Source organism: Choristoneura fumiferana, chromosome 14 (assembly GCF_025370935.1).
Source record: "Choristoneura fumiferana chromosome 14, NRCan_CFum_1, whole genome shotgun sequence".
NCBI lineage: Eukaryota > Metazoa > Arthropoda > Insecta > Lepidoptera > Tortricidae > Choristoneura > Choristoneura fumiferana.
This window is the reverse complement of record NC_133485.1, coordinates 15,438,161-15,450,781: the sequence shown is the minus strand read 5'-3', so window position 1 is coordinate 15,450,781 and position 12,621 is coordinate 15,438,161. Positions and strand designations below refer to the sequence as shown.

The 12,621-nt window shown below is 38.7% G+C and overlaps 1 protein-coding gene and 1 long non-coding RNA gene across 3 annotated transcripts in view; one reads left to right on the top strand and one right to left on the bottom strand.

The window, feature by feature from the left end:
* The window catches only part of LOC141435292 (phospholipid phosphatase 3-like), a 204,076-nt gene that overhangs the window by 125,122 nt on the left and 66,333 nt on the right, over positions 1-12,621 (top strand). The window lies entirely within an intron of this gene.
* On the bottom strand, positions 7,985-11,774 carry LOC141434721 (uncharacterized). Its single transcript, XR_012452087.1, has 4 exons — positions 11,762-11,774; positions 11,092-11,258; positions 9,228-9,441; positions 7,985-8,763 (listed from the first exon to the last, which is right to left on the bottom strand). It is a non-coding gene; the product is annotated as an uncharacterized lncRNA (long non-coding RNA).

Genomic DNA, 12,621 nt, shown 5'->3' with positions numbered 1-12,621 from the left:
CACTGACTATTATGCGTTAAGACGTATATCATTTTATTCGGTATTTATCAGGATCAAACACTAATATTGTACCATTGGTGTATCATTTTATTCGACTACTTTTCAGTGTGAGCGGCGTTTAAGATAATAGTTTAGTACCATTTTATTCCCCGTAATTATTAGGAATATTTTTTACTAAAGGTTTTTAGGAAAGTTTTATAATAAAACAATAATATGGTAATCAACATTGCAATATATTACGAACGACTCTAATAATACTAAAAAAACAGTATTTAAATTCTTAAAATGAAAGTTTTCCATTATAAAACGTGCAACAATACCACTAAAATGTAAGTATAGTCGCAATCATTTATAGTTTAATCAAAAATCAAATAATAATAAACGCCAGTTTCATAAAGTAACTAAAAACAAAAGATTATTTTCAAAGACTAATTACCACTAAGTTTAAAGTATATAAAATCAAACAAAATAACCTACGCATTTGGTATTATTTTTCATCAGTCTAACAATAATTATAAAATCATTTCCTTGATTGAGCATTAAACCGGGTGACTATTAAACATAAAATCAGGTAAATCAATTGTCATCGTCTTCCTCTTGGTTTTCATTAATTGCAGTAGGTACTGGTATTGATGCTCAGGGAGTCATAAAAGCCATGGTTTGGGCTGAAATGTCTTGTGACTTGCAAAGAATAATGAAGTCGCCATAATAAAGCCTTACTTATAGGCATATGCTCTGTACACAGCACTTGCAGTTCAAAATCGGAGACAGGATTTGGGTTGAATAAAGGAGCTGGTTGTTTCTTGTTCCCCGCTTGTTTCTTCGTGTTCGTGTTCGAACTATAGAGATCCGTTTAATATCTTTAACTATTAAATGGTTCACGATGAACTTCCTCGCTCATGATCTCTTATTTATAATATTGGGCCATTATGTTCTCTTTTTGCTTTTTTAACACATTTTCATTCATTTTTTCGCCACATTTCTTAGTAGGTTTTATTTTCTTTTTGTTAAATGATTTCTTTGATCTGCATCCTGTATTTGCTTCTCCCAAATTCTTGAGTTTCTTGCTAGTCGAGTCTTGACTTGTGTCATCATTTTGTTTCTGTTTCCTTGTAAGTTTCTTCTGTTTAAGTCATGATTTGTACAGTCCTCTTGAATGTCAGAGTCGGGTGGACTATTCATGAGAGTATAATGATGATGGGTCTGATGGTCAGGACTTTGGTGGCTGAGAGTGTACTGCGCAAGACTGATGGGCAAGAGTTTCGTGGGCTGGACTCCGATCGAGACTCTGATGGGCAGAACTGCGACGAACAGGACTTTGGTGAACTAGGTTCCCATTGTCAAGATAGTGAGGGACAGGAGAACTTTGAGAGTCAGGGCTCTGGAGGGCAGGTCTATACGTCATGCTTCAACTACCGACAATCGTTCTGAGATTACACTGCTACACAATTAAATTCCTCTGTAATGTTTCATCAAAATCATTACCATTAAAAGGCGACGCTAGTTCTTGTTCTCGATCATCAAAAATACTTCTAGAATTAGACGATGTTGACGGCTGTGGGTTGCTAAGGAATATTTGACTATGGTACCATTTTGAATTCTTATGAAAGGGTCCTATTATACCTACATTCATGTGTCGAGGTTGGTGTTAAACCATTAGAATGATTGGTGTGTGTTGCTGGACTCCCGTTAAGTTGTAAACGATTGAAGGTGATGCTAGAAAATCCACAGAATTCAATACGAGGGAAATGTTCGACAAAGTTGATGGAGTGCTTATTATGTTCTGAAAGACTTTTTTAAAAATAATTTGAGTCTCCTCCAATACTTGAAGAACTCTCACTGCGCTGTTAATTTTGAAATCTCTCTGGGCTAGGCAATTATTCGGACACATCTGGTGAGAAATCTTGGTTCAATTCAGAATCATTTTTTTCTGTAGATATTTGTCTTAAATCATATACATGTATATGATTCTATGAATACAGTCGATGTTTGTTTGTCGATCACGCTTAAAAGGGTGCAATGCACAATGCATAAAACGTTTTAATATGTAAATACTTACCAGTATTCTCATTATTTTGCCTTTTTCAATTAGCTTAACATTACTCATAATAGACATTAAAACGCGATGTCCTTTGTTTATTAATTGTCACTCACTTCACTGTTACTCCAATTACACCAATAATTATAATATAGTTTTAGCACTTAATTATTCGAAAACAAACATTAAAACGCCGACACAATGTTTTAGTAAGTTGGTTTGAGAGCACACTGAGAGGCATTTTGTTATTGTAAATAAACATTGCCACGTCTAGGCACGTGACATGCCGATATAAACCATTGCAATATTTAATTCGTATATTGAAATTTATAAATATTCGTCCCGTGCAATGTGACAAAAGGAGATGGCAGTAAGTTTTAGAGTTCCGTTTCAAATGCGTCGTTTTGGTGAGCGCCATTGCACGAAACGCATCTAGTAGTTTGCGACGTGAATAAAATGATAAGTACGCATATCATTACTTTGCGATCTATTTTTTGACGAGAACATAATGATATGGATGTTTGTCATGCGATGAGCTTTAATTATTTTATGATAAACGTACTGCACATTTTTATTCTAGTTAAAAGGGATATCAATAAATCTTTTGAAAAATATTGTATTTTTTTTTAATTTTGTCATTTACCATACAAAATTTGCGAAAAAAATTGAGCAGGTGCTTTGGCACCTACGGATTCCAAATATGGCATAAAAATAAAACTAAGATAGTGGCGGTTATCATTTTGTTCCCCGGGCCGGCGATATGTATATAGGGCCTTAATCCACGACTACTATAAGTATTTTTATGTTAACGTTGTCTCGACGTTTTGACCGCATTACAGCGGCCGTGGTTACGAATTGATTGAAGTGTGAATATCGCGTTAAAAGTAAAAAAAGTAAAAAATACACTTAAGTAAAAAAAAAAAAACTAGTGAAAATACTAATTAGTTAATAAATAGTGGAAAAAATTAAATGGCCCATACACAGACCTTATATCGAGATAGACCTTAAAACTTTACCTACCTTGCGTGTAAAAAGTTTGATCCACGGTCAAAGTTCTGTCGGATCTAAAGGCGCGATGCGCTTTGAAAAAGCCGCCCGCTCGAGTCGCTGCGGCACGACTTTGAATCGGTTCCTCGCGCCTTTGAATCGGTACCGTGCGGTCTTGATTTCCCATTACTAAATCTTAATTAAATTAACTAAACGTAAATGTTTTAATTTGCTGTCTCTTTCCTTCAGGTAATCAACTAACCAGCTGAAGCTGCAGCCTCCGTCAATTTGGTAAATTATTTTAAGAGTTTTGCACCCAAAAGACCGCCAATGGAAACCTATTATCAGAATTCACTGTCTGTACACTTTCGTTGAACGTGTCTTTTGAAATTTTAATACATCTATCCAATGACACCCGCCTAATGTCGGTACGGTCAATGCCAAGATTGAGGAGAATAGTTATATTCATCCCAACCTTGTCAGTGGGTTTCCAACTTTTAAGTTGAAAGTAAGTTTATATATGAATAATAAAATAGAACTTATACATAAACCTACTTTTTAAAACTTAAAAGTCTAAGCTAAGCCACGGATGGACATGCATGGACAGACAAACAGGGAGACGGACAAAGCGAAACTACAAGGGTTTCCTTGTTAAACCGGACAATCAAGAATCCAGCAGCTAGAAGTGCATCACAAATTTTCCGCCAGCATTGTAATCCGTGTTCGCTCGACGTCCACAAAGGCTTTGAGTAAGTTCTAAAATTAAGTCACATACTTGGGTTCCAGGCGGCTCACATCTAAATAACCTGGCGCCCGCGAAATATTAATTTGCGAAATAGTCGTACACATTTTAGTGCTTATTACTGTGTTACAGACGGACTATTATATAGTTTAACTTCGACGTAACTGCAACTGCCGGTTTAATGTCTACAAAATTAAAAAAAAAAACCAATCGTTTGTTTTGTAGGTAGACCGCTAAGGGTTCTTTCACATGTCACTATTTTATACTACCAGCGCTATTGGAAAGATCATCATTGCCAAGAAAAATGCGCTGCAAGAAACTTGACAGAAAGTTATTTTTTCAAAACAAAACATTAACTTGCAGTCGCAAATTCTTCAATGTACTCGTGATCAAATACATACTTAGGTATAACTACGTCGAAATATCAAGAGTTTATTGAAGTTAATCAAGATCTACACTCCGCAATATAATTATATATCTTATGTTTTTCGTTTGTTTTAAAAACCGTGACTACATTTTGAATCAAAAATCCAAATTCAAATCTTCATAAGGGTGGCTGGCTGCGTAACCGTTGAAAGAGAAAAGTATTTGAGTGGCGTGGCGCCCACAAACTGGAAGACGGAACGTTGGCAGGACTCCCACTAGGTGGAATAACGATATCACGAGATTTGTGGGCAATGCCCGTGGTAAGATGTCTGTGTGAGAAGTTGACGTCTTCGGTGGGTTCGGGTGGGTAGTTATACAGTGAACCGACAACAAGTTGTTCTATTTTGTCAACACTTAAAAAATAAACAAACTGTAATTTTAAACTTTCTATTTTGTTATCGGGCAGAATACATTACGATAAAGTGCGTGTGTTGTTATTATACAGCAATATTAAGTGAAATTGACTGAATCTTGAAAATAAATATTGGCGAAACATTTTGTGTTAATAGTAGGGTAGACCGGGACAATAGAAACACGTCATGACTGAAACAAGTCAAATTTCTCGAAAACTATAATACCTACGGGTATGACGCAACACTCAGAACACGCGGTCGGCCACGGCTGAATCCTCGACCAACAGCGCTCGAGCGACCGAGCGGCGTGGACTTGTCAAGGAGCCATCGAAATTTTTCGCAGTCAAAAGTAACTATTTGTGATCTACTTTGTTTTCTTATAACTTTGTTTACTCTTGTATTTTGACTGATTAAATTATTGGAGGGTTATAGTAAGGTATAAACGCGTGTTTTGATTGTTATGGATCAGCTTTAGAGTGTCTTTGATGAGTAATATTTGACATTGAATTAAAAAATGTGACGTGGGGACGGTAGAAACAACTTGCTTGTGGACGATTGAAACGTTTCTATCGTCCACGCGTTTTAATCGTCCCCAAAAGTAACCCATTTCAAATATAAGGAGGTTCTGTGTTTGATGCACATGCTGTTCACAAACATTTCTAACATTTCTGCTATTTTTGACCCAGTTAAAAATATTTTATTTAGTAGTGTCAAATTAAAACCGCTAAATGATAATACTTTTTAATATATTTTTCAAAGGATAGTATTAAAACGCACATCAAAAAAAAAACTTTTTTTACCAAAAAAAAAATCTGAATCAAAATTACGGATTGCACAGCAAAATAATCCACCCAAAATATTACGTACTTAATACAAAAAAAAATACAAAACCTTGTAACTCTTTTTTTTAAATATAGCTTCTATTTTTGCACATCAAATATATAATTACCTATCAATTTATTTTCAGCATGTATATACTTTTTACATAACCAGCACTAGTAGGGGCCAAATAAATAAGGTTCTGGCGCTTCGCCGGCCGCTGCCGCGGGGCGCTCGCTTTGCTCGCTCGGCTTGCGCGTCGCGTTGTGGACGTTGTGGTCGCAATTGTACCTAACGCTCCTTATAGGCGTATATAGAGGGGGGACCGGGTGGGCTGTGGAGTCAGTATTTTTGCTGTGCAGTCAGTATTTTGATGTGATTGTAGTATTTTTGTATAGTTTGTGTTGATATATTTTCGAATTATCTGCAGTACCTACTAGTTTTGCTAAACATTTAGTTTATTTGTATTGAAATAATTTAATTGATGTACATACAAAGGCATATAAATGATGAGAATAAATTGATAGGCAATTATTTTTTTGATGTGCAATTAATAATATTCCTTTTTCTAATTCGCCTAAAGGCGTTAGGTATAAACTACACATACTTCAGTATTTTCACGAGACTGATTATTAGTAGGTAAGTACCTACAATTGTTAATAGAGATGGTTGGTTATTGTTAAGAGCGTTTATACCTGCTGAGCTGGCAACGTTGCATTTTTAATAGCTTTTTTTGATTATTCTGTAAAAATTTTATTAAAATTCTGATAAAACTGTTGTTAATATATAATGTGTCTGCTGCAATAATGATTCGTGATAGGCTTTTATTTTCTTTAGGAACCGTTAATAAACATTTTTTCGTTTATTAAGAAGGAATATAAAAGTCTATCACGAATAATTATTGGAGTAGATACATTAACTTATATATTAAGAACAGTTCTAACAGACCACATTTTTAATTTTCATTATTTTTTCATGGAATAATCGAGATAAACTAACAAAAATGCTACGTTGCCAGCTCAGCAGGTATAAACACTTAAAATATATCAGAAAAAGTTTAAGAACATTTTTATTTCATCTTGGCCATATACCTCTTAAATATTTTTTATAAATAAAACAATTTAAACTGAATATCTTGAGTCTATTATTTTAATTTTGCATCCCGTCGTTACGGGTTCTTTACAGCACTCGTTGTCACAGGGTACGGACGTACCTATCTATACTAAGTATACGGAATGGTTATGATTGAAACATTGTTATAATTGAAACAAGCACTTTTGTATGAAAAATGAACATGCTTTTTCCACTTTAATTCTGTATTGTTTTGTTTACTATTGAATCATAACTACTTCGATTAAGTTAAATGTATAAGGTAGCAGCAACAAAGACAGCTAAAAGTCCTATACTTTTTTTTATGCGCGTTTTTTTAATCGAAATGTTCAGAAGGTCATAAATTGTAAAATATTTATTTTACGCATGTGGAATTTTGATGAGCTCATTGTATACTATGATAGCGATGAAAAAGATTGTAACAGATAAAATTACTTTAATTGTGCCGAAGATATTAGGGTGTTTCAATTGACCCCACATAGTGTTTCAATTGTCAGTCATGTGTGGTCAATTGAACCACTCTGCCCCAATATCTTTATTACGTTATGGTCAAATAACTATGGGTGATAGACCTTTCAAGTTCATCTTATTTAGGAACCAGATAACTAAGCTTAAAATAATTTAGGTCTACATCTTTCCAACCATAAAAATAAAAAAATTACAGGCGATTAAAGCCAAATCGTTTCAGTTGTCCCCGGTCTACCCTACCCTCCGGTGTAAAAAAAATAAAGATAAATATATAGGAAAGAATAGTGAAGTTGTGAAAGCACAATGCCACAACCAAGAATACTGCTTCCACACAGCCGAAGTGTGCAGGTTGTGGCAAGTTTACCACGAACCACCTGACAGATGGCGCTAAGTGCAAAAAATGCAGCAGTGTCTATCACAGGGTGTGTGTGAACTTGGGGCTTGATGCACGCGTATCATCTGCGTGGGTGTGTCCGGCGTGCAAGGTTCAGGTGCCACGGAGTGACAACACTGATACCCCAGTCAAGGGCAGTGAGCAGGAGGGGCCGGGGTCGATGAGCCGTCGCCTGTTCAGGACCTCACTAGGGAGATCCGTATGTTCCGTCTGGACGTAGCAGCCATGAGGGAGGAGATGGCTGGTCTGCGGCGCGATATAGCCGAAATGCGCAGTTCCATTGGTGGGTTTCAGGCGAGGTTCGAGGCCGTCGAGGAGAGGATCAGCCGCCTCGAGGCGCGCACGGAGGAGAGAGCAGCTGACGGCGCTGGCGATCATTTGGCCAATACCGTTGCGGAGCTCAAGGCGGAGCTCAATGACCGCGATCAAGACCTCCTCCTCGGCGACTTGGAGATATCCGGGATCCCTGAGGCGGCCAGCGAGAATGGATTGCATCTTGTGGGCCTGGTTGCGAGGAAGCTCGGTGTGGCCTTAGATGAGCGCGACATCGTTTTTTGCGGAGCGTGTGGGGGCGCCTCGGCGGTCGCTGGACGTCGCGGAGGGTGGCGGCGCTGCCGGGACGCGAGCGTCGGTGCGGAGCGACTGCGCCCGCGCCCCCTGGTCGTGCGCCTCGCCCGCCGGGCGCCGCGCGCCGATCTGCTGCGCGCCGCGAGGGTGCGCCGGGGCGCGGACACGGCGGACTTTGGTCTGCCCGGGTCGCCCACTCGGTTCTACGTGAACGAGCGACTCACCAGGCTGAACCGATCGCTGTTCTACAGCGCGCGGCAGGAATGCAGGAGGCTGGACTGGCGTTACCCGTGGACGACGGCTGGTCGCGTGTACGTGCGTCGCGATAGGGATGGGCCTGCCCAACGGATTCGTTCGTCTGAGGACATTGCTCAGGTTTTTGGCACCTTATTGCGTTAGAGCCAGCCCATAATATGTGTTTAATATTTCACTTCAAATGTTCCTTAAATGTGAGTGGCGTGTCGCATAAACATTTGACATATTTATTTTTCTTTGTTATTGTATGGAATTTCCTTACTCTGTTCGTTGCTCCTAGTTTTCTGAGTATATTCCATGATCGTAACATGAACGATGGTTCATAAACGACTCAGAATAGGTTTGTACAACGCAGGTTCCCTTGGCACAAATCATGATGACCTTATAGCGGCTTGTGTCCGTCAGGAGTTTGATGTGCTGGCGATTAACGAGACTTGGCTTAGGGCGGGGGAGGAGGGGCGGGCGCCGGTACTTCCTGGTTGCAGACTCCGACATACCCCTCGACCTCAGGGCACACGTTCACGTGGTGGAGGTGTTGGGTTCTACATAAAGCGCGATGTTAGTGCTCGCACTTGGCCCCACCCGGTGGATCCACTGCACAAGTCTGTAGAACAAATGTGGCTTACAGTGAATGTCAACGGAAGGAAGCTGGTAGTAGGGACAGCTTATAGACCCCCTTGGATGGATACTGATTTGTTTTTTGATGCTTTGTCTGACTCGATTGGTTCGATACCTAATAGTGACAACTTGGTACTGCTTGGTGATTTTAATATAAACTTATTAACCGCTAGTGATGTAAAAATAACTAAATTTAACCACTTTCTGTCTAGTTTTGGCTTGTCCCAGTTGGTATCGGAGCCCACGCATTTCACAGACACCAGTCAGACGTTGCTCGACGTAGTTTGTACCGACCTACGTTCGAAGAAGGTCACTATTGAGCATGTAGGTTCTTTGATAGGACACTGTCTAGTCATATGTGAGTTTGATGTTAGACGTGACAGGCCTAAACCCTTTTCCATAACCTACAGATCAATAAGAAACATAAAACAGAAGGAATTTGATGCTGACCTGCAATGTATGGAGTGGAATTTGCTGGCCAATCCGGATAATGACAATGTCAGTAACATGGTCCATGTGTTGAGTCAGCATATTGTCGAGTTATTTGACATCCATGCCCCAATAAAGTCGTCTGTTGTCAGATCTCGCACTCCCCCATGGATCACAGACACAGTTAGACTCATGATGCGGTTGCGTGACAGAGCCGCGGGTGACTACCATAGAACTGGATTAGAAAGTAAAAAAAAGTATTATAAAGATTTGAAATCAATTGTAAATAAAGCACTATTTAATGAGAAGTCAGCCTATTTTAATCAAAATATAAATAATAATATACATAAACCAAAATTACTCTGGAAAAATCTTAAATCTACTATATTGCCTAATGATAACAAAGACCTACCAACTAGTTTCAATAATCCTAATGCTATAAATAGTCATTTTCTTAATTTACCGGCCACCACTGGAAGCACCATATCACAACTGACTTACTTTGAATTCCATAAGTTTAGTGACTCAGTTTTTCATCTTGAATTGGTCAGTACAGAACAAATTGTAAAAATTATAAATAAATTAGAATCAAATGCTGAAGGTTGTGATGGTATTAGCCTAAACATGTTAAAATTGACATTACCATGCACTGCTGACATAATTAGAGATATAATTAATATCTCCATATTAACATCAACATTTCCTGACATCTGGAAACATGCAATAGTACGCCCTTTGCCTAAAATCTCAAATCCAACCGAGCTTAAGGAACTTAGACCGATCAGTATATTGCCATGTCTGTCAAAGGTCATGGAAAGAGCTGTGTGCTCACAATTGACCAATTATTTAGAAAATAACAACATGTTGCCGGATGTGCAGTCTGGCTTTAGAAGGGGACGAAGCACTGTGACTTGTCTGCTGGATGTAACTGACAATATTTTGTGCGCGCAAGACAAAGGAATGTGTACTTTTTTGGTGTTGTTAGACTTCTCTAGGGCATTTGACTGTCTAAATATTGAGATGTTGTTGTCCAAGTTGAGTTATTATGGTTTTGACCACAATGCAATAAAATGGTTTGACAGCTACCTTAATAATCGCTATCAGTATGTGAAACTGCAGAATAAAGATGGTTCTTTTCAAATATCCGACAAGGCACATCTCACTCGAGGAGTGCCGCAGGGATCCATCCTCGGACCGATCCTATTTATTTTATATACTGCTGACATACAGACTCACATTAAATACTGCAAATATCATATTTATGCAGATGACATTCAAGTGTATTTGTCATGCAAGCCATCAGAGATCAACGGTACCATAGATAAACTTAACGATGACCTCACTAGCATAGCTTCTTGGGCCACAAAAAACTCCCTAGTACTCAATCCTGACAAGACCAAATACCTAATTTTTGGTAGTAAGCAGCAGATGGCCGGCCTTGACTGTGCGGGCATGGCACAAGTCACAATGATGGGTAGACCCATCGAGCGTGTGTATGAGGCGCGTAACTTGGGTCTTGAAATGGATTGTGGATTACGTTATGAGAAGCACATTGCAAGGTCGGTTGGAAGTTGCTTCTATAAACTTAAAATCCTGTATAGAATTAGGCCATTTATAAGTGAAAGCTTGCGCATTCAGCTGGTGGAGTCACTGATTTTGTCTAAGTTGAACTATATGGATACAGTGTATGGTCCACGCCTTCTTGCGAAAACGAAGAGACTTGTACAGCGAGTGCAAAATGCTTGTGCACGTTTTTGTTTTAGCATTCCATTGAGGGCTCATGTCACTCCATTTTTAAATAAATATAGTATCCTTAAAATGCAACACAGACGCAAGCTTCACCTTGCCTGCCTCCTCTTTGGAGTAGTAAAGAATAAATCCCCACCGTATCTTTTTGAGAAGTTGTCTTGGTCTTCTGGCCATCAAGTTCGCGGAGCTCGGCAGTGTGGTGTGCAACTGTTGACACATCGTCATGCTTCAGCTGCCTTCCGCGGTAGTTTCCGATATGCTGCCACAAAATGTTGGAACAATATCCCACCGCCAATTAGGGACCTGAAAAATATATGTGGCTTTAGAATTAAACTTAAAAAGCATATGAATGAGCACCAGCAAAAGCAGGAAACTCTTATTCATGACACCAGTTGCATTTAGAGAGTTTTTGTCTGTTTATTTTTGTTTATTTGTCAATTAAAATAACGGCATTGCCCGTGGGAATATCGGGATAAAAAGTAGATGTGTTGCTTCAGATCTCCAGCTTTCAAGGCGTCAAATTACATCCAAATCCATCCAGCAGTTTTGCAAACATGGGCACACGCACACGTGCACACACACACACGCACACACACACACACACACACACACACACACACACACACACACGCGCGCACACACACATGCATAGAAACTTTCGCATTTATAATATTAGTATAAAGTAGGATCATTTACTAGGTACTTATGTATTTCTATTGTGTACCTATAGTTAGTGTTTAGTTCATTGTATCTTCATATTATTTGTTTGGCTTAATTATAATTATGGGTCATGGATGTCTACAAACCTTTTGTTTTGCGCCCTTCTGCATGGCATTATCTAGCTGTGCATGCTTTTTTGAGACTGCCACGTTGGATTTGTTCATGGACTCCGAATGGGACGTTTGCTGTTGTTGTTATTGTCATCTTTCGGGTACCTTGGCCATTTGGGAACCTGCAAGACGTGCGTTGTAGTGTATAACAAAGTTATGGAGCTTATGGTTGTTGTGAATAATGATAAGGATAACAGCTTGATTTTGTTTTTTTTTTATTTTTTTATTTTAGGTTATAACTAGCGCCACTTTTTACATACCTGTTGTTTGCGTTCCATGGGCGCTGCCGTGACTGTGATGTTTGTTTGAACATCGCTATAAGTACCGTTGGCGCTTTGTTTGCACTGATATTTTATGGTAATGGTAATGGATTATTCGGAACTCATTCTTTTTTGCACGAACTATGAATCCATCCATGCCACGTCTATAGCACAGAGTACTTTTTTTCTTTTTTCTTTTTTTAATGCCACGTCAATAATTGCATTATTGGCAAAGGCAATAGGCCTATACAGACGTGCATATTATTCTCTTTTTTCTTTTATTTATATTTTGTGTAGTTATTTTTTATGTTGTAAATTACTAGTTTTGTGTATTGTAAAAAATTGTTTTAGTTGTCGAGTTCGCTGCTGTTTTTTTTGTTCTTTTAACACTTAAATGGTTCCAACGGAAGACCAGCGTCGGCCGCAAGGTTGACATCATGCTGAGTTGGGACCATTTCGTGACAAAATTTATTTCCTTTTTTTTTTTCTTTTATTTGTAAAAATGTCACGAATAAATGTTTTTCTTTCTTTCTTTTTCTTTCTTTCTTCCGTCCGGCTTATGGTGATGATGATAGG